Raw genomic sequence first — 23,355 nt, 5'->3', positions numbered from 1 at the left:
GGAAAAATCTTAAAATTTAAGTAATCCTTTTTTTATAATCTGATTATATTATATACAAGTGATCAAATTAAAACTGAGCTAGGTTTGCTATTATAGGCAGAAGCTCTGTGTTCCTAACCCCTGGCCTCCCCTACCACACAGCTGGAACACATGGATATGAGGTCTCAGCCGTGTCACATTGCGGTAAAATATCCTATAGCAGTGTGCTCAAGAAGAATTGCTGAAGCGTTTTCCAGGCACTGTGGGAAGAGGCATTGGATGTTCTGAAATCCCAGAAAGCACAGGGAAATGATAGTGAGAGAGGACAGAACAACTCCAGCTGCCACTTCTTTCCTGCACACCACCATCTTTGCCAGCCAGAGAGTGCCTCTAGCTACTTCCACAGTGTCAACCATGTGTGCCAGTCTGTAGCACTGCCAGTCTGTACCCATCTATATATCTTCACCTTTAAACATAAAAAAATAAACACTTGCAGGGCAAGCTTTTTCTACGCTGCCTTAATGCATATTAAACACCTGCTCAATGAGTGTTAATAACCATTCCTCCTTTCTAAATTCTCAATGCACGGGTGAACAAACCCCTAGAGTACTTAGCACATTAACAAGCACACAAACACACAAACCTGAAGCCATTCTCCAATACCCATGTACCCATGGTTGACAATTACCAAAAAGGCCAAGAGGAGGAGACCACAATTTATATTAATCTTAATTTAATAAGCCAAAAACCAACAACTAATCACAACCAATCAGAATTAATCTATTGCTGTGTTATCTCTAAATATGGGTTGGTATGGATATCACTATCCTCTGCAAGGACATCTTCGGTTTCAGACCTCTTTGTAGGCTGCACCTCCTATGCTGACACTGGTCTCTCATGTTACTTGGTTGCTATTTTTTGTTGTTGTTTATTTTAGAGATATGTTGACACAAAACTGGTATTGCAGCTTTTGGTGGGTGGGTAAAACCTACTCCTCCAGTGATCAGAGTTTGAGATCTAAGTTCCAACACTGGTATTTTGGTACCTTCATCTTGGTACCTTCGTAAACAGATCTGTGTGAGCCTATAATTTTGGTGGACTGTTTGCAAATATGCAATTTAAATGTTGGCAATTCATAGTACGAGCTCTCTAAAACACAAAATTATAAAAGGGATCCTCCACTCTTCCTTGGATCTTAATTAATCTTATATTTTGGAGGATGGAGAAGATGTGAGACCAATTGGCAGGGCTTCTGCTGAACAAAAACTGAAGCTCCTTGAATGAAGGAATTACAGCCAGATTGTATGGAGGGAAAATCTGATCAATGTAGTTATATTATCAAAAGCCAGCATGGGACACAGCTCACCCTTCCCTAGGAAACAAGTTCTCCCTTTTAGGTAAACTGGCTGTTTATTTGGAAGTAGCAAAACAATGAAAGAGCATCTTATCCAAAGAACACATACTTAGAATTTTCCAGCTAACCAGTCCTTAGATGTGGTGGGTGCATCAAAATGATAATTTTATTGAATTCCCTTAGCTTTAAGATGCCGTCAATCCAGTCCGAAGATGAAAGAACCAAAGTCAACTATGGTCAACTTTATGAAAACGGTGTGTAGCCTTTAATTGTAGACTAGCAGCCTGCCTGTTTCAGAAAGAAAAAGGTTGGGGATGTAACAAACACCAAATAATTGTCTTTGTATGGAGTATGCGCAGGGGAGGAGTGCGGTGGGTATCACAAGAAGCAGTCTGTGCAGGAGAGAAGGGCAGAGGGTATTACAAGTGGCAGTCTGTGCAGGAAAGGTGCATGCGGGGTATGACAGGGGGCAGTATGGGTAGTACAGAGGCTATGACAACGTGCAGTATGCACAAAAGAGAAGTGCGGGCATTATGGTTAGGAGAGGGGTTCTGTGGGTATGATAAAGTACAGTTATGTGCAAGACAAAACTATGGAGGGTATGACTGGGGCAGCATGTACAGAAAAAGGATTGTGGATCATATAACGGGAGGATGTATGTGTAGGACAGGAGAGTGGTGGGTATGGCAGGGAGCAGTACGTGTAGGACAGGAGTGTGGTGGATATGGCAGGGAGCAGTATGTGTGGTGGGTATGGTGTTATGGTAGGGGCAGTATGTGTAGGAGAGGAGTGCTAAGGGTATGACGGGCATGGTATGTACAGAAGAGAAGTGTGAAAGGTATGCCCAGGGGGCATTATATGCAGGAGGAGCGTGCAGAGTGCATGACACCAGGCAGCACGTGCAGTAGAGAAGTTATCAGTATTACAGGGGGGGTGTTAATTATGTGCAGGCAAAATAAAAGACCGACTCCATATTAGTGAAGGGTAACAATCTGGCTGAAACGTAAAATGTGAGGCAGAATCTCCACAATGCGGTCACAAACAGCAATAAAAATGAATTTCTAACCCTTCCCTACTCCATCTAAAATAAATGTTTAGAGCTGTCCGGAGTGAATGGGAAGGCGGGGGGGTTGGTGAACAAAGCCTTCAATTTCCCAGTTCCAGGTGCCATCTGCAGAAATGGAGCGACACACCTGGTTTGATGCTGCTGGGTGTTGCGAAGAAGGCTGCAGGATTATGGAGGCCGATGTAAATGAGATATAGGTAGCTACAACACCAGTATAAGTAAAGGAGTCCTACTGTAATATAAAATAATAACTATGTAGCACTAAAGTTACTATTTTAAGTTAGGAATATAACAAGTTTATCTAGAAAAGTAATTATAGCAGCTGACTGCGGTTTTTAACAAAAAGGAGGGAGGATTAATAGCGCGAAAAAATGACGTGTGTGTTATATTTAGTTTTACTGTAATGGAAAACACATGGGAGTAGAACACTATTTTTAAAAATGGTTTCTGTTTAATTTAACGGCAATATTCCTCATCATTTCCCTTTAAGGAAACATGTTTACACCACTTCCGTTGAGTTGCTTTTTTCTGCAGATTTTTCTTAAACCCGTGGCACGTGCAATAAGACTAAACACCATAGTGAACAAGAAAATGCATGTGAACACACACAAAAAAGTGCACTAGGGTGTGTCAACTGGTCCAACCCCTGAAGAGATAAAGCCCATCCCTGACCCTGGGTAGCAAGGCTCCTTGACTCATGTCCACCTGACCAGAACCAGGCGGACACTCCCTTTCCTCATGGCCAGCCCAAGCTGATTACCAAGTACTGGGTTGGGGGCTCTCCCAAAGAGAGACCCCCAGTTTAGGGGAGGAAGGAACCTGATGGCCACACATCCTCCCCCTAGACTTCAGGGCAGGCAATTGTTTTCTGTGTGACACATTCACGCCATACATGTGTGCCGATGTGAAAAAAAAACCCCATATCTCAGTGTGAACAAACCATAATACTTGCATCATCAGTGTATGGAAACCATGGCTTTCGATGGAGTAGGTCTTGAGACCCAATGAGACACTATAACCATACAGGTTAAGAATGGACTAAACCAATCAAAAATCACTCCAACCAAATTAATAAATAGCAAAGTAAAGTCTTCTTAGAAGAAAAGGTAGTCACATGTAGAGCTGCAGCTAACGATTATTTTCAAAATCGATTAGTTAGCCGATTATTAAGTTCGATTAATCGGTTAATCGGATAAAAAAATTAAAAAATAAAATACATTTTTAAAAATGGCTCCAGTGATGGGACTACTAGTTTGTATTGAGATTGCAGTCCATCACAGGAGCAAGCTTGGAGAGGTGGAAGTAAAAAGGAAAAAAAAAGTGTGGTGTGCAATATAGTGAAATGAAAAGTGTAAAATTATACAGCAATGAATGCAGAATGGCTTTGGCTATAGAGGACTACAAAACCCAGCAATAGTACATTATACAGCACAATGCAGAATACCACCAGCTATAGAGGAATACAACAAATCCCAGCAATAATACATTATAGCTGGCGGTATTCTGCATTGCGCTTTATAATGTACTATTGCTGGGTTTTGTAGTCCTCTATAGCTGGTGGTATTCTGCATTGCGTTGTATAATGTAGTTTTGCTAGGTGTTGTAGTCCTCTCTAGCGAGTGGTATTCGGCATTGCACCACTGTATAATGTACTATTGCTGGGATTTGTTGTACTCCTCTATAGCTGGTGGTATTCCGCATTGCGCTATATAATGTATTATTCCTTGATTTGTAGTCCTCTATACAGCGCAATGCAGAATACCACCAGCTATAGAGGAGTACAACAAATCCTGGAGGTGCGGCGTGTGGAGCGTGGATGCGGGCAGATCTGGCAGCGGCGAGCGTGAGGTGGGGAGGAGGTGTGATGCGCAGCATGTGTGGAGCCGTGAACAAGGCCAACCAATCGGAAGCCGATTAATCGATGATTGAAAAAGTTGACAACTTTTTCAATAATCGATTATAATCGATTATGTCGATTAGTTGTTGCAGCCCTAGTCACATGTCTCACTCCAAATCACATATCCCCAAAATAAGAGAATTATTCTCCATTTCGGGAGTCCTGTAAGTCACTGCTTTACTCATTGGTCAGATGCACATCCAGAACCACTTGAGTATAGTTTATTATACAGCATTTATTCCAGACCACATCTAGCTGTCTCTTTAGCCATCATCAGTGCAGATTATGGAAACCTTGGCTTCCATGGCCGAGGACATGGGAACCAACAAGACAGTAAAACCATAAAGGTTATGGTGAGAATGGACTAAAGCAATCAAGGTCCTCCAACCAAATCTGTGCATAGCAGAGTAAAGCATTCTTAGAACAGAAGGTATTCACATGTCTCAGTCCATCACATATCCCAAAAATAAGGAGGATTATTCTCCATTTCAGAAGAGTGTGCGGAGTCATGAATATCATTGCTTTCCTCATTGGCCAGATGCACATACATCAGTAATCTTCCAGATAATAGCCCGCTATATACAGAGTTTTGGGTCACTGGAAAGTAATATATGTCCTCCTGTGACCCTGAAGAAAACTATGGCCAAAAGGGGTTGGACCATAGTTTTCTTTTAAGCAATCAAAAATTCCTTCAACAGAATTGGTGCGTAGCACAGTAAAGTCTTCTTAAAAATGGATTATTCCTCATTTAAAGGACAGTGGGCAGCGCCATGCATATCATTGCTTTACACCCCTTTGGCCAGATGCACATCCAGAACCGCTGGCTTATAGAGCAAATATAGCTTAATATAGTCATTGAAAACATTCTAAATCATTGGAAAAAGCAACCACTAATGATCCTGGAATTAGGCGTTTCAATTATCTCATATCTAGGTAGCTGCAAAACAATATGCGAAAGTTAATTTAGGCCATGGTGGAGGGGGGCATAATCAGTACATAGCTCAGTGATGCATTGAGGAAGGATAAAAATAGATTTGCTTTTGTGTGGAAACTTTTATTAAAAAAAGAAGATGATCTTCCTCCTTCCAAGTAAAATTGAAAAAGCAGAAGCCAATCGGAATCCATCTTTCACTGATGTGGCTTTGGTGGCTAGGGGCTGTTACACTCTACACACCCCTTTTCTAGGTCTTGCTAACTGACTATGCTTGCAAGGGTTACAACACACAATAAAAAAAAAATCATCTAAACCAAAATATGTCAAGTCACCAGACATTAATTGATTGCTTTGCAAAAGTTGGCAGCATTTTGTGCCGATGTGGAATAACAAATTTGGTAGCACATCGGTGTTTGTGGCCTACAGAGAGCTCAATAGAAGCAAGCGATTCTCCCATTTCTTTGTTCCGCTGCAAGCAATTCGTGGGCCGTTTCTGAATCCCATCTTGCAATTTATTATTATCTATTATAGGTATTTATATAGAACCATCAATGTACACAGTGCTCTACATACTATTCATTCCCATCATCCCTGACTACGAGCTTACAATCTAAGGTCTATATTCCATATGTACAAATACTAGGGCCAAGTTACCTACCAGCATATCTTTGGAGCGTAGGCAGAAAACGGAATACCTGGAGTAAACGGATCCAAGCACAGTGAGAACATGCAAACTTCATGCAGATAGTGTCCCGGCAGAACTTGGATTTGAACCGGCAAAGTGCTAACCACTGAGCCACTATGCTGTTCCAATAAAAGTGCAGTCAGCGGTGCTCACCGTAGAGGGACAGAGTTTACTTACATATCCATCCTTATTCTTTTATTGGGGATAAAACCAAGTTTGCACATCGTTTTTTCAAGGATGAATAGCAGACCCCCCTCTAATGCCACATAGCAGTTTCGGTAACCCTCGACACTTCCTCTTTGCAGCCCTCAAACATAATAAGCAAATACTGACAAGTCCATATTTGCATACTTCTAGGCACAGTGACAGACATAGTCAGCAAAAAGCCCCATGTGGGAGCAATTTTTAACCACCCTCTATATTCATTTATTGGTCAAGTACCAACACTTATTCACAATGTATAGATCATTCACTGTATATAGATAGATTGATAAATGCTGGCAGCTTTTGTGATGCTCTGAACTCACTCTATAATAAGCAACTGGGGTCAGGAGTACCCCCTTCAACTCCATTCCAAATGATGTTGAAAGGAAATGGGAGAAGCATTCTGTGGGCTTGTTCACACCGAGCGCGTTCCAGGAGCAGAGCAGTTACAGAACGGATCAAAACTGCGTGCAATGTATTCCAATGGTATTCTGGGCTCTGGTTCATACCGCAGCGTTCAGTTCTAGAGAAACTCATGCAGATCTGGTCTGCATCTGGTGTGAACAAGCACTGTATGTCTCAGTGCTGCTCATGCAGGGAGTGAAGGAGGTGCTTATTGCCCAACACACCTTGGCTAATACAAACCAGGAACATTGTTAGGACATTATGAAGAAGTTCTTCTGCCAACTGCCTACCCTAGAAGCGAGCCTATGTGATGGAGAAAGGGGTCCTAGTACCTGCTCAATGCACATCTCGCATAAATGGGTGCCTAAATCCCAAAAGGCAGCTGCGCTATATACATAAATGGTATGCCTGTCCTTGCCTATGCACCCCCTCCACCAATGAGTCAGTGCTCAGGCCTGGGATAGGTGGCACAGAGTGTTGCATTGTAAGAGTCAACTCTTTGCCCCATATCCTTCCTGAGGCACAGAGAAATGTCTAGGGCAATCAAGGTACAATATGGCACTTTATACGTGTTGTCACTTTGATTCGAAACACTGACAGGTTTGCTTTAAGCAGGCATGCTAATCACATTCTCTGATCTAATGACCAGCATCATGTAATCTGTATAAAAAAAAAAAAGCAATTATAATATTGAACATAATTTATAAAAAAGTCATGTCAAATCTTACTTTCATGCAAGTAACAATTCAATACAATAGGACAAGTTAAAACTTTATACTTCTTGAATGAATACACATGGTATTCAATGTAATAATAAAGGGGAATGACAAAGACAGAACTGAATATAAAAATACTCTGTCTCATATTTGCAAGTTTATTCTATTATAAACCCCTCGAGTTATAATAACCAGGGTAAAGCTCAATGTAAAAAGTACCTACCTGGAGAAAGCTAATCAGCAATTATTGATTATAAAGATACCAATGAAAGATACAATCTAATTGGTTTGTGAACATCACTGCAACCCTTGAGACATTTAAATCCAATACCTAAATACATGACAGTTTCTGATTGCTCTGTAAGGAATCATCAGACCCTGGAATGATTGGTTTTCCATGTGACATCCAATGGATAGTGCATGTCGGACATAATCTCCGAAAAGTACATGTGCAGTTACTGCTTATGTTTGCATAAACACCAACAGGAACTTCCAGCACACCCTCCAATCCTCCTGACCGAAGATCTGACAGGTGGCAGTCATCTGATGCGATCACTTGATTTCTTGTACCGTCAGACTGTCGCAAAGCTGCGTCAGAACACTTTGGATTTCACAAAATACCCATCCGGGCGTTGTACATAAGTTGACAGGTTTCCTTTGCATCGTAAACCTAAACCCCCCTTAGACAAAATAGAACTCACCGAAAAGGGCACCCAGGTCCCGAGTGCACAGGACACCCCAGCTAAATGCACAACTTCCTACATAAAAGCAGACAGTATTCAAGTCACATACCTTCCAGCCAGAAGACGATCCTCGGGAAAAAGGAGGAGGGGGAGAGAGGCAGACCTGCACAGACCTGTGCTCTTCCAAATCTGCAGAAAGAAGATGAGCAGTCAGTGGCAGCTGCACACTAAGCACGCACACTCACTTTCACATGATGCTCGACTAAATATGGAGACCCCAATATAGCAGTGTCCAGCCTGACGCCTCTGCCACCAGCTCTGCCTAGTGATGTCAGTCACCTACAGCACTCCTCCCTTTCCCCAAACAAGTGCCACCAGCCAGCAATCCTTGATGACTCATAAAACGGCCCGTCATGAGGGAGAGACCCAGGGCTTGGGACCCGAAGGGTGACTTGCAATTAGTATATTCAATTGCATCGACCCTTCCGAAATAGTCACGCCTTTTTTGAGGGACATCTAAAGAAACCGTCATAAATCAGAGGTTTATCACTAAAAAGATTGAGGAGTTAAAAAGGGACCAAGACTAAAATAAAGCAACATTTTGCATAAATAGGCCGCCAATAACATTCACAAGTATGGCTATTATGACTAAATATGAGTATTTATACAGAAATATATGTAGCCAGATGAAGCTGCGGATGCCTGGGGCCCACTGCAAGTTTGGGGTCCCCCTCACTTCGTTGGCCCCCACTGCAATACTAAGTTGGTAACCTAGAAGCAGCGTTTCACAACCTTGTTTTACGGCACCCTTTAAAAGTATGCAAAATCTTGAGGCAGCCCAGTCTAAAATGATTAGATTTTAAAGGAGAACTATGAGATGTTGTGTATGTGACATAATGCAAAAAAAAATTATTATATTAAATATTGTCTAAATAGAAGAGTTATGTGTACTCTTCCTTGAAACTTGGTGAGCTTTGTGTATTTTAGGGATGCACTGATACTGTTTTTTTTTTGGCTTTGGGGGGTGTAATGACTCGTAAACCGGCTTCCCGATTAGCCCTCTCCATGCTCCCTCGTCACCAGGTGCTGGCTTCCTGGCCAATCAGGAAGCTGGGGGGCGGGTAATGACTAGCAAGTCATCATACGGCACCCGGCTTCTTGAGGAGGAAGTATAGAGCCGGCTTTCTGGCTAATCAGGAAGCCAGAGGACAGGTAATGACTCTCCGCCAGGCTTCTTGATTGACCAGCTTCCCAACCAATCAAGAAACTGGGCAGCGAGTCATTACACACTGTCCGGCTTCACAATCGGCCAAGTCAAGTGACCAGTCACTGTTGCTGTCTCACCTTGTGCAGGGTGATTTGTCTTGTACCTGCCCTCTTGTATAGTTTTCTGCAGGCAGACCCAGCAGGCCCATTGGATGGAGCCTGCTGGGTCCCTCCTGCAGCTCTACTCCCTGCACTTGCAATGTGAAACACAAAGGAGATGTTACCGCCACTTTTACATTGTAATAATTGGGTCTGCAAAAGCACTTGGTGCACACAAACCCAAGCTCCTGTTTTTGATGTGTTGAAGCCCACTCCAGCCTATTTGAGTGGCTTTTTTCTATTTAAATTTTTTTGTGTGTGTGTGTAATATATATATATATATATATAACACATACACTTTTATTTATTTTTTAGGCAAAATGTTGTGTCGACATCCTTGTGGTACCTGAAATGTCCCAGTCTCTTGACACTCTACTCAAAAATTCTTCTCGATTCTGGTGATGTGGTGCACCGACTCTAGTGCCAGTCCAAACCTCTTCACATACTGTGAAGAAGAGTTGCGCAGGGAAGCTGCTTTTGGCTCAGCACAATGATGTCCCCCCCATGTGTCTCCTGCACAAGCTTGTGTGGCATCAGATCACATGATTAAGTACAGGGATCACATGGGGGGGGGAGGGGGGGCATTCACTGTGGAGGGGCATTTAAAAAGGAGGAAACATGGGAAGGCAAAATCTAAACAAATTAAACTTCTGCTTTAAACTCTCTCACTCCAGTAACGCAAGAAACAGGCTGTGCATTGGGCAAGGGCAACTTCAGCTAATTTTGAGAGGCCACAGTATGGCTATAGGGCATTCTGGTAACTGATCTTCCCTTAACATGCTTCCTATTATAAACCTACAGGTGTAAACTGCAGAACTAAATGGCAGCATTTAAAAAAAGGTCATCTCTCTCTCTGCTCATGCTGGATTTAAATTCTCAGCAACTCATAGCTCTATGAGGAACAGCTTCAAACTATATATTCTCTCTCGTCCATTTGGGGGGAAAAACCCTGCTACTTAAAAAAATAAAATAAAAAAGAACCTCGGGTATATTATAAAAGATCTGCTGTAAAGTAAGAATGCTTTCAATAAGTAATGAAATATATTTTAAATTGTTTATTTTTATCAATTTACACAATTCAAATGCAAGTGAAGAGAAGAAAAAAATGTAAATCAAAATCAATATTTGGTGTGACCACCCTTTGGCTTCAAACCAACATCAATTCTTAAGCTGCCCATGCACCTGACGATTATCGTACGATAATCGCGTGTGATCTCGCGATCGTACAATAATTGGCAGATTATGGGCAGCGTGCGACCGCATTTACTGTGCGGTTCCGCGACTTTCGTATTACGAGCACGCTAGAAAATCGTACGTTTTTTGGCGGGTTAGTAGCGCGATCGCAAGAAGAAAGCCGTACGGCCCGAGGTGCGCAAGCGCACACTGCCTGCTCACCATTGCGATCATCTGTAAGCCCTGCCATCAACGGGGAGGACTTGCGATGATCGCAAGTATGATCTGCCTGTCCATGATGGGCAGGTCGTACGTCGTATTTTTGCAGATTGCACTGGACCAGAAAGCAAGCACTAATGTGCCTGCTTTCCGGGTGCAGGCAATCGCACTGCGGGTGGGGGGCGTGGCTGCGGTGCCATTGACTTCAATGCATCGCCACACCCCCTCCCGCCCCTGAACACAGGGAGCCGGCTGGCTTGCGTTCCAGAGGCTGAACGCACTGAAACGCGGACTTGGTGGTGTGAACCGGCCCTGAAACACAGTCTTTAACTGAAACCAAAACAGCTAAATCCAAATATGAAGAAAGGAGCTGCACTCCAAAAATGAATCTTTCGTATACATTTTAATCCATGAGGATAGATAAGCTGTACACTGACACATGACCTCATGACACATGACCTCAAGCGTTCCACCATTACGGCTCGATCACAGAGCTCAAGCTGTAATGGTGGAACGTGTGAGTTCATGCGAGACCTATAGCTTAGAATTAGGAAAGCTCATGCTGATTGGAGAAAGCTTTAGCAGATGACTCCAAACTCTGAGAAGATCATTGCTTCTTCACAGAGAGCAAGGGTTCAGCATGCTGGCAGGAGACAGGCTTTCCTAACTAGGCTGTGGCTGCTTTAGAAAGAAAATGAACATCTTTTGTTTTGATGCACCCAGATTATATTTAGCCAATTTAAAAAGGTTCATTTGGGCTGTAAATCCTCCTGCCACCCGGCAGATGCCAGGATTGTACACCGAGGTGTACATGCTGAGCATCTTGAATACTCCTGCAATCAGGAAGGGGAAAAAAAAAATGGATTTATCCTAGGACTGCTAGTACTCACAAGTTGCACAAGCAGCTGTGTGCCTGCTCTGAAATGTGTACACAAGCTTACTAAGAGCAGAACAGGTTCAGAATCAGTGCCGCCCAAAAACTAACATTTGAAGAAACTACATAACCTAAGGATGAGCTTTGGCTACATTATATTTCCTAACTGGTCCTGTGATTGGGCTGGGGGCGGAGCCATACCCGTTGTGTGCTGCCATGGATTGGTGTCAGGAAATCTATCTATCTATCTATCTATCTATCTATCTATCTATATATATATATATATATCTATATCTATGTCTATATATATATGTCGTTTCAAAGCAGCTCAGTTCCTCTTGATCAAGACCTGATAGATATGGACCGAGCTCCATCAAAACACTGACAATAACATTCTGATGCTTTGACTTCTCTCTGCTGCTAGACCCGCGAGTGCCTCTATACCTACTCTGGATTGGTATGCACATTTTTGTGGATGAGCACCGGGGCATTTACCTTTCAAACAGAGTTCATTCTGTAGGACACAGATGTGTAAAACAATGCCAATGAACTTCTGTACTCAGAGGTTCATTGGCAGAAGATAAACCGGCAGAGGACATGCACGGCTCCAGCGGTGAAGATTTTTTTAAAGGAGAAGTATTGGGAGAGTAAAATGTACTCTGCTCAATAGTTTGAGCCGGTGTGTGACATTGCAGCACTCACATGTCGGCTCTATAGCTCAAGAACTGAATGATCGCAAACTGCTGATCGCTTAGCTCACGGATTCTACTTGTAGAGTGTGGTGACCGTCAGTCCTCTCTCTGTTCCTCCAGTGCTCACTGGAGGGCAGACGGGGGGGGGGCACAATTGGTTCTGGCTCTAGGAGAGGCAGAGCCAGCTGTCAATCAGGTAGCAGGGTGGACCCCAACCATCATTTGGGATCTGTCCCAGCTGCAGCGTGGCTCTGCGCTGTCAGCATATAGCGGTCAGTAGCCTGCTATATTGCTTACTTTGGGTAACAGGAGTACATTAGTAAATGTACTTCGGTGACCCAAAAGAGAACTATAGCCAATAGTCATCCATTACCAAACGGCTAGGCAATCGAGTCAGCGATATCTCACTGGATTGGGGACAGTTAAGTGTAAGGCTGGGGGGTCTGAGGGTGCAGATACACATTAAAGTATATATACGCCAAATCAGTCAAATCTTATATACGTTGTTTACAATCCTTTTAAAACCTGCAGCTTTCACAAATCCCTGCCATGAAAGTCCTTGTTTAGGCCCTGCCTGTTGCATTAGCCTGTGTGGGGACTACAAGTAGCTAAGCTGACATACTTTGCACAGACATGGTTCACGGTGGTCCCCACCGGAAGGCAGTCCAGAGCGATGATGTGCAGCTTATGCTGGAGCAAGTGCATGTGGACAGGAAATGGTGGAAAGTCTGGAGGAGATCAGCAGTGATAAGATGCCAAAAAAAGGATTTAGTTGTTGCCACACATTTGTTAGAAAAACTAAGGCACATTCTTAAAAAGCAGGAGAATCAGACATTCACCAAACATTAAATGCAAGTGAATCTTCCTAGGGCATGCATTTTAAATGACAGTGAATGATTCACAACCAGTGAATGTTGAGAAAGTCACATTTACGGCTTTATAAATATGCCCAGATTGGATTTTTAGATGTAGATCCTTTCCGGAGAGAAATATTGGGGCTGCCATTCCATTTCATATTATGAAACACTAGTACCCTGGCTGGTATGCTGAGACTCTGGTTTCAATAGGCACTGACCCGGAACAAGTAAATAAGGATTGTGTTCCTGATCTGCATGCCTGCTCCAGGTCAGAGACTCCTGATCTGCATGCCTGCTCCAGGTCAGAGACTCTGAATGTAGTGAAGTCAGTGGGTCCACATCATAGCAAGCCAACTTGCATTTTTTCTTATATCAACAATGGCAACCCATGCATCTCTCTCAGGAAAGGTTTACTTTAAACCCACCTCCCCCATATGTATGATTAGAATACTCAGCCCCGCAGTATACTGCCGCTTCGGATGTTGTAAAATGTCAAGTACGCTACAAAACACAACTTGAAACATCTTTAAAAAATGAGTGAAGTACGCCTGAGCCGCTGGGTGGCTGACATCTGAATGACTACGTTTTATTTATATGTTGCAGTAAGTGATCGCAATAAAAAGGTGCCCAGGCTGCAGCAATACTCTGCAGCCACCAGGTGGCAGAATACAACTTTAACCAGCAATAATAAATTCCATGAAAAGTTCAAATATATTATCATACATAGACAAGAAAATCTATCGTGGGCAAATCTGAGCCAGTACAGAAAAATGTCACCGATTCTCAGTTTGTGCTCCGACTATCATGCCGGGTTACCAGGATTATTAGGATTAGCATGTTGCGAGGTTCTACAGTATTAGGTGTAAGAGCAAAGAGTACAGAGCAGCAGTTGGCTACTTGCTGATGGAAGAGCACATTGATGCTATCTTAAGTGTCTATGGAGACCTACTCATTGCAGTGATGCTTACAGCAATGCACTCACTAGTGCAGGGGTGGGCAACTCTGGCTCGGTTGTGGAACTACTAGTCCCATGAGGCATTGCAATACTCACAGTTACAGGCAGGACTCCCAGAGGCATTTTGGGATTTGAAAATCACTCCTCATAATTCGAGCCGACCTGTGACAATGAAACTGTCTCAGGTCAGCTCAATAGATCGGGGAGTGAACATGTACCGTCGCTCGCTCACTTCTTGATCCTGTCCCTGCAGAGAGCCGTGACTGTCACTCATGGCTCCCTGCAGGGATTCCCCCCTCCCCTCTCCGATCCTGCAGCGCTGACTGGCGCAACGTATGGGGGAGGGGCCGGGTACAGCTGGCTCTGCCTCTAGATAGGCAGAGCCAGCTGTCACTCATGCAGCTGGGTGGATCCAGACAGTAATGTCGGGATCCGTCCCGGCTGCGGCGTCTCAGTATACCGCGAGCTGTAGCTTGCAGGTATACTGAGCTTCGGGTGACGGAAGGACGCTAGTTTGTGTCCTCCCGTTACCCTTAAGAGAACTATGGGGAAATGCCCTGACCCCATAGTTCTCCTTTAAAGCACAGCTGTGGGGCCAGTGTTGCCCAAACCTACACTAGTGCGTAGCAGGGCCATTTATTTTCCATGCCATGCCCTCTTACTACAGATCCCATCCCACACTGCCATCTTCCAATAGTACTTCATTGGGAACCAGCTGTCTCTACCTGGTTCTTATAGCCGGCCCAACCATAATGCAACACCAAATCGGTTTACAAGTTGTTCTACCAATGGTAGAAAGTAATGCCTCCTGGGATGCAGGCATCACATGTCTCAGGAGGTATTACTGTTGTAAGAGGAGGCTAGACATCATTATCGCCTAGGCAGGGGGCGGGTCTAACAGAAAAAGACAAAATAAATGTAGAAATTACACTTAAATGTTGGCGGGGGGGGGGGATTAGAATGCTGGAAAATCTTCTTTTTTTAAGGTCCGCTTTAAGAAATAGGATAGTGTCATCTCCCCTCCCCAGCCTGCTGATTGGCTAGTGGAGAAGCATCACAATGTTAATAAGTGATCATCTCTGTGCTTTCTCCTCCTGTCAGCAAGTACCCTGTTAGCACATTTGCATGCAGCAGAACCCGATTGTGTAGCCCCTCCTTCTCCCAGTCTGAGACTTTCAGGAAGCTAATATGATGATGGATTCAGGTACTAACACTATCTGAATTTGCAGTATACATACGCAATGATTTTTAAGGGAGTACACAACTTTAGTGGGGTGTTTTTTGTTTTTTAATATCCACCTGAAGTTTAGCTTTTACTGAAGTAAAACCCTCCCTTGCTATTCTCACCTCTCCCGACACACATTTTGAATAATAAAATATTTGAAATATACTGTACACACTACTGCACCCAGGTTCTTCCAATGTAATGGATATGCGGGCCACAATCTGCAGCTATCACACTGGCTTAGTCCATGACATGCTTAGTGGCTGACAGCTGGGAATGGGGAAGTCGCTTATTCACATAAGCAAAACATTCTCATTCCCAGCTGTCCGTCACTGACAATGCCACAAACGGTGCCAACTCTTCGTGGGCGAGCTCCAATATCATAGTGTCATTGAAACAGAAAAGCCTCCGAATCTCGAGACAGCAAACATCTGTTAGGAAGCCAAAATGAATTCTATATTTCCATATTTACGTGTTATTTCCGTTACAGAGAGAATTCAATATTTTGAAAAAGATTTCACATCTGTGCATCATTTCTCTGCTTTTTTAAAGTGATATTAAAGTAGTATTAAACGCTTGTGTTTTTGTTTGCATATATCTACTGCTACCAAGCAGAAGATATATGCAAAACATTAAAAAAAATAAAAGTTACCAAATAGGTAATTACTTACCTGTGTCTCTGCACAGCTTGCTCCCGTCTGAAGATCTGAAGATCTGAAGATTCTCGAGCGGCCGTGAAGGATGATGGGGCGGGCGTATGCGCAGTACAGATCTGCGGGCAGGAGAAGATGAGAGACGCAGTGTAAGTCAATGCACGCAGCCGGGAGCGTGCACAGACTCTGTGGGACACAGAAGACAGCAGTCAGCGTTGGATCAGAGACCGGCACCAGCGCTGGAGGGACTCCTGAAAACTACAGGAAGGAAGATGAACGGATCAAGAGGCATCATGTAAGGTAAGTTCTTAAAGCAGCATTTGGGGGGGGTGACTTTAAAGGAGAACCATGAGGGGAGTGATTTTCACTCATCCTGATAGTTCGAGCCGACGTGCGACAATGAAACTGTCACACGTCGACCCAATAGATCGGGAAGTGAGCAAACGCACACCGTCGCTCGCTTCTCGATCCTGTCCCTGCAGAGAGCCGTGACCGTCACTCACGACTCCCTGCAGGGATTCCCCGCTCCTCCAGCCGAATAGATGGGGGAGGGGGCGGGCACAGCTGGCTCTGCAGCTAGATAGGCAGAGCCCGCTGTCAATCACGCAGCTGGGTGGATCTCGACAGCAATGTCGGGATCCGTCCTGGCTGCGGCGGTCTCAGTATACCGCGAGCTGTACTGAGCTTAGGGTAACGGGAGGACGCTAGTTTATGTCCCCAATTGACCCTTAGGAGAACTATGGGGGAAAACACTGACCCCATAGTTCTCTTTTAATGTCAAAGGGTTTTTCAGCTATTTCAAATCCTAATTAAATCACTTACAATGGATGCTGCATTTTTAAAGTCTGACCATCTTAGTTTCCTGCAGAATCACTTGTTCCCCTAAGCACTTGCCCTGATATCCTGTTATAGGGTGGCTCCTTTCCCTTACAGGGTCCTATAGAGACACCCTTGTGTGTGCTAGTAAGCGGTGTGTCAAACACAAAAGGCACAGCAAGGCAAGACACTCCCCTGTTCCCTACTCCTCCATCCTCTGTTCTCCAAGCTAGTAGATGGACATCTGCTGGAGACCATCTCTTGTGATCTTATACTAGACAGGAAGCTCAGGGAAGCCGAGCTGAGGGAGTTGGAGCTGTTTGGAAACATGATGCTTGCGAGTGTTTGAGCAAAAATTTAAAGAAATACTTTGCTGGGCAGTGTATATTTGTTTGATCCGCATTCATTATTGAAAAAAAAGGTTTGAGAGTTTTATACCACTTTAAGCGCAGTCAGTTTCAGCCATGTATATTTTTATACAGTGTAACTCATGTAGCAAAATGTCAACTTGATTCAATGGAACTCTTCTGCCAGGAATGTTAAGATGCACCCAAAACATGGCCCCACCCCGACGTTTCTCTGGGAAAATATGAATTGCTACATACTTTTAACCTCTCCAGTATAATCATTCCTTGGTAGTGTTCCAGTCTCTTCTCCAGTATACAAGGTAATCATTATACACAGAAAGGCCAAATAACCATCAGATATGAATGATGAAGACCACAGCGTGTCCCGAATTATACTCAGTGTAATAGAACTGCATTTAATCTGCACTGTGGTAATCTATAATAAAGAGGGAGTATTACGCTTCCATTACGTAGGAGTAAAATTAGGACATGTGACAGCGCGCACCTCTTAAAGAAGGCCTGCCCTACCCCCTCCCCCACTGCAAGGGTGCAAGGCTCATTTTTGCCTAGGGTGAAAATGAAAAAGTTATACTCGCCTATCCCTCGGGCCGGCTTGCTCTTAGAGTGGTCCCTGGAGCCTCGCTCCCTCTCCGCTGCAGCTGTTTAAGGATCCTCAAGTCATCATGTTCTATACACTGTGTATAGGATGTGAGGACACAAAAGGAGCGCCGTCACAGCCGACAGGATCTTAACCCTCGCCATTCTGTTCAGCTGTCAGCGCTAAAGGTCCCATTTACACCAGCCGTTGCGCAAAATGCACACAGCGGCTGGTGTGCAGTGCCTGACACAATGCCGATGCGCCAACCCCGAACTGTTTTTAAATGCCACAATTGACATTTAGTTCTACAGGCACAGTGGGGTGCGAGGGGTCACATCCCGCTGCTCAAAAAAAAAATAAGGCATGCTGTACTTTTTTCAGTGCACACCACTGCGTTCCCACTGCAACATGGGGGTGTGAACAGTAAATTGCCTTGTCTTGTGCTGGGGCTGCACTGGAAACAACAGCCAGCACAGCCCCAACACATGTGCTGTGAATGGACCCAAAGTCAAAAAGCCCTATATACGTACCTAGTCAATTTGGTTGGAGCTTACAACAGGGCTATGGACTCACTCCACACACTCACATGACAATGTTTAGGAACCCAGCTCTTGTAAGATGGGAGATCATCACATGGTCCACCATAGCTTGGCATTTTCCTTCAATCCAGTATTATTTGTATTATTATACAGGATTTATATAGCGCCGCCAGTTTGCGCAGCGCTTTACATATAGGGAAGACATTATAATTACAATACAAATCAAGACAAGATGGTAAGGAGGGCCCTGCCCCTGAGGGCTTACAATCTAAGAGGCAGGGGCAAGTGATACATGAGGAGGTAGCTGTGTGGGGATGAATTGTTTGAGAAAAAGTTCAGTGGTTAGTTTAAGTTAGGATAGGCTTCCCTAAAGAAATGAGTCTTTAGTGATCGCCGAAAGACACTCAGAGTGGGAGATAGGGTGGGGTAAGGAGTTCCAAAGAATAGGAGAGACTCTACAGAAGTCCTAGAGGTGAGCATGGGAGGAGTTGACGAGGGAGCTAGAGAGCAGGAGGTCTTGGGAGGAGCCGAGGGGACGGTTAGGGTGATACTTTGAGACAAGGTTGGAGATACAGCTTGGGGCAGAGTTGTGGATGGCTTTGTAAGAGATTGTTAATATTTTGAATTTTATCCTTTGGGGGCGATTGGAAGCCCAATAGATAGACAGTAGAAGGACTGGAGAGTTAGGGGAGTGAATGAGAGGAGAATATTAGCAGGAAGGGGATATGATGAATGGGGGGGGAGGTTAGTAATAAAACTTAATAAAAAACTGTTGCTTTGCCCTGCATTGGCAAAGCACAAGTTCCCTTTACGAGAAGCCATGGGGCTGCCTTGGTGCCTTCTACATTCCATTTCCCTGGCCAGCACTGCTCTGTGGGAAGCTCACCCACACAGTAATAAATACAGGATGGGCTGGTTTACAGGAAATACACTGTATGATGTATGGGCTAGGAGAACATTTCCTGGTACACTATTTTCATGGGGTAGATTGTTTGGTAGGCTCTAAGGTGGACCTGTCAGTGTTTATAAACCACAAAAGGCACTTAACGCCCACATCTGATCAGATGAACAAAAACAGCCCACGCACACACGTGTTAAACCTTATTAGCTCCTTTAATATATTCATACTGCCTGACGCTGCACGAATCTACCTTTACTTAGCACGATACAACTTAGCAGGACACCTCTGTATCCATTGCATGTGACACTCAACACCACATTTTCAACACCAGGCCAGGGGCCTTTTCACAACTGAGCATTTTGTCTCGCAATAACCCTAATTGCGACAAAGCAAAGTTAAACAATCCCGGTATTCAAAATGAGGGGATTTTATTAAAAAACGGGACACAGAATCTGGAGCAGATGTCCATGGCAACCAATCATCTTCTTCCTTCAGTTTGTTGAGTTAAGCTTTGGAAATGAAAAAAGGTACAAGCCGACTGGTTGCCAAGGGCGACTGCTCCAGATTCTCTCTGCTCCAGTTTTGATAAATCCCCCCTCATTGTTTTGTAGGTGCCCTGTACTCCCACAACGCTGGTTAAAAAAAAAAAAAAGTGCAGAAACATGCAGACAGGCTGCATTTTTGTACAGTGCACGCCGGGCTGCTGCAGAGACCTGATTAGAGTTTACACTTTGCACACTGCCAATAGCGTAAAAAAAAAAAAGGAAATGGCAATAGCACCCGCTACACACCGCTGTCACCCAATGGACAACAGTTGCACACTGAAACGGGCCAACCGTGTTAGAATGTGGCTGGTGTGAACCAAGTCTTAAATACGGACCCTAACCAGAATCTAACCCCTAAGGCCCCTTTCACACAGCAGGTCTGATCGGGTCCGCCTGTTAGCTTTTCAAGTGGACCCAATTGGATGCCCATTGCTAGTCTATGGGCAGCCGTGTATAAATAGACGGGCGTACGTTTACTAGGGCTGCAACAACTAATCGAATAATCGATTTTGAAAATAATCGTTAGCTGCAGCTCTAACGTTTACAACCGGCTCAGGCCAGGTCCAGAAAAACAAACGTTCCGTTATGCTGGATCAGGGGTAATCTGATGTAAACAGACACATGTCCATTGACGTCCGATTACCAACATACATGGGTCCGGTAAGAAAAAAAAAACTGTACGGACACGGGCGTCACAGCGGAGACATCTGCTCCGTACCGCTCTGGAGAGGATGTGTGCAAAGATCCTCTGCAGATCAGCCCGAGTGAAAGGGGCCCAAGGCCCAATCACACAACAGGCGTTTCGTCGCACATTTTTTCCCCACACTGAAACGCATGCAAATCAAAATCCCATGCATGTCTATGGGGGACGTTCGTGCAAACGCGCTAAATTGCGTGTAACAAAACGCTGTATAAAATAGTCCGTGAACTTCTTTTGTGGCGCGTATCAACTTGTTTTGCTCTATAGCCTTCACACTGGAGCGCCTGTCCATGCACATTCGGTTGCACAATGCACTTTAATGTGCATTGTTCAGACTATTGCGGGAAACAAAAAATAGTGCAAGCGCGATAATATGGCGGATTCCGCACTTTCGCGGCTGTATAATAGCCTCAAACTAGCGGAATCCATGCAGTTGTTTCGCATGTAGCGTTTGCGTTGGAAAACCGTGCACGAAATGCAAACACTAAGGCCTCATTCACACTGTAATCGGCTGGTACGTACAGCTCTGTACTGAGCAGCTCCCGGGAAAGACAGGTGCTGTGTGTGATTAGTATGCAGCCTCCGTCCTTCTCTATGGGACTACGCGGCTGTACGCCCCCTTACGATCACCAGCCCTGCACGTCCGTGTGGGTGTACGTACTCGTACGCCGACAGGATGGATCCGGTCGGCGCCCGAGCCAGGAAACGCGCACCCCTACGGACCTGCACTTGAGGTGAGCATAGGGCAGAGTACGGCCGTGTAGTCCCATAGAGAAGGACGGGGGCTGCGTACTAGTCACACGCAGCACCTGTCCTATCTGGGAGCTGCTCAATATGGCCCTGCACGCAGCACGGAGCTGTACGTGCCGGCCGATTCCAGTGTGAATGAGGCCTATATGCGAGTGGAGCCTTAGACGTAAAAATCATACTTCAACTATAAATATTTACCACAGCAAAATTAAACACGACACAACTATAAATATTTTTTTTTTTTTAAATACAAGATGGAAAAGCATCAAAGCTGTGCTGATCAAAACACTGAGTGTCCGAATACATCAAACGTCAAAATGTAATGAGCCATTTAGGCTGGGGTCCTTTTTAAAACATTTCATCACTCCAGCCATTTACTGTTATGAAACATTCAACATTGCTTCTGTGTGCCTGTAGACATTTCCCAAGAAGGAACAAATTCCTTTCTGGTCTAAAATAAAAATCACATGGAAGGGGATTTGTCAAAACTGGAGCAGCCGAAATCTGGAGCAGCTGTGTATGGCAACCAATCAGCTTCTCTCTTTAATTTCCAAATCTGAACTGAACAAACTGAAGATAGAAGAGGATTGGTTGTCACGCACAGCAGCTCCAGATTTGTCAGCTTCAGCTTTGATAAATTCCCCCAGTTTAGTGCAACAGCTCCTCTCATGCCATTCTATACACAGACAGTGGTGGGTGGGGGGAATTTTGCAGCTTTTCTAAAAAGTCTGAGCTCTTAGGACTAAGGATTTATCAAAACTGGAGCGGACAAAATGTGGAGCAGTTGCCTGTGACAACCAAATCAGCTTATCTCTGCAGTTTAGCTTTGAAAATGAAAGGTGGATGCTGATTGGTTGCCATGCACAGCTGCTCCAGATCTTGTCTGCTCCAGTTTTGATAAATCCCCCCATTATAATTCTGATTTTTCTTAGCTCATCAGTCAGCCCTATGCATTTTGAAGCGCTACGGCCACTGCATGAAAAAAGGAACCTCATTATTTTGTATGGGGCCCATTCACACCTATTCATGGCACTGCGACTTTATAAAAGAGTGCCAATAGGAGTGCATGACAAAAACACTTATGGCATGCAATTTTGTGTGATTTTAGTGCAGGATACTAGCAACCTATATTTTATTTTACCTTTAAGGCCTCATTCACACGAGAAAAAGGCGGCACATACAGCTCCGTGCATGGACGTATTGGGCAGCTCTCGGGAAGGACAGGTGCTGCGTGTGATTAGTACGCAGCCCCGTCCTTCTCTATGGGAGTATGCGGCCGTATGCCGCCCTACACGTCCGTGCAGGTGTCCGCACTTGTACGCTGACAGGATGGATCATGTCTGCGTCCGAGCCGGGGCACCCGTACGGACCTGCAATTGGGGTGAGCGTAGGGCGGCGTACTGCCATAAAGAAGGACAGGGGCTGCGTACAAATCACACACAGCACCTGTCCTTCCCGGGAGCTGCCCGATACGGCCGTGCACGCAGCCTGGAGCTGTACGTGCCGGCCTTTTCTAGTGTGAATGAGGCCTTAGTGGCCAAAAAGTGTAAAAATTGCATGCATATGTAAACAAAGATTTAGGGTATACACATACACTGAACCTGATGGACCTGTGTCTTTTTTCAACCTCACCTACTATGTAACAAGTACAGGGTATAGTGTTTTTATTATGCAGGCCTGAAAATTCCCATTGATGGTTAAAAAAAACAAAAAAACGCTTTGTACCACGACTCCTTTTGTGTAACATAATTAAATAAACTTCAGCTCTACGGTGACATCTCCCCACACACTTCACTGTGAGATTGCTGGATTTCTATTTTTACTGCAGTGCGTTTCATGGAAAGCGGGTACATTATGTGCCACTCCTACATGAAACAAGGGCAGGCTGCTCACACGCTCAACGTTCTCAGGATGACATTAAACTTTTTTACAAGTTACGGCAATTATCAAGGCAGCAGAACAAAGCAACACTCCTGGAATGAGTAATACGCTGTACATTATGGAACAATACCCGATCGTCATCGTTAATTATAGAACAAGCGGGAAAAGTGTTAGATGTAAAATAAGCTTTATATTATTCCTATAAGTATATGTAAACCCAATCACTTATCATTATCACATACGCTGTGACACGTTAATGTAATTCAGTCATTTTCAATATTTTTACATTTGCAGCGCTCATTAAAAAAAAGAATACCTGGTGCTCCTGCCACGTCCAGGCAC

At 44.4% G+C, this 23,355-nt stretch overlaps 1 protein-coding gene across 5 annotated transcripts in view; it reads right to left on the bottom strand.

Annotated features, from left to right (window-relative positions):
- PACSIN3 (protein kinase C and casein kinase substrate in neurons 3) overlaps positions 1-23,355 on the bottom strand; it is a 70,833-nt gene that overhangs the window by 26,169 nt on the left and 21,309 nt on the right. For 4 of the 5 annotated variants that reach the window (XM_018562156.1, XM_018562151.1, XM_018562154.1 and 1 more), the window contains exon 2: positions 8,033-8,112. The gene's annotated coding sequence lies outside the window, so the exon portion shown is untranslated. The other variant, XM_018562153.1, reaches the window with a different exon arrangement.

This window comes from Nanorana parkeri, unplaced genomic scaffold, assembly GCF_000935625.1.
Source record: "Nanorana parkeri isolate BGI_ZX_2015 unplaced genomic scaffold, ASM93562v1 scaffold562, whole genome shotgun sequence".
NCBI classification, from domain to species: domain Eukaryota; kingdom Metazoa; phylum Chordata; class Amphibia; order Anura; family Dicroglossidae; genus Nanorana; species Nanorana parkeri.
The sequence above is the reverse complement of the archived record's forward strand: the minus strand, read 5'-3'. Positions and strand labels throughout refer to the sequence as shown.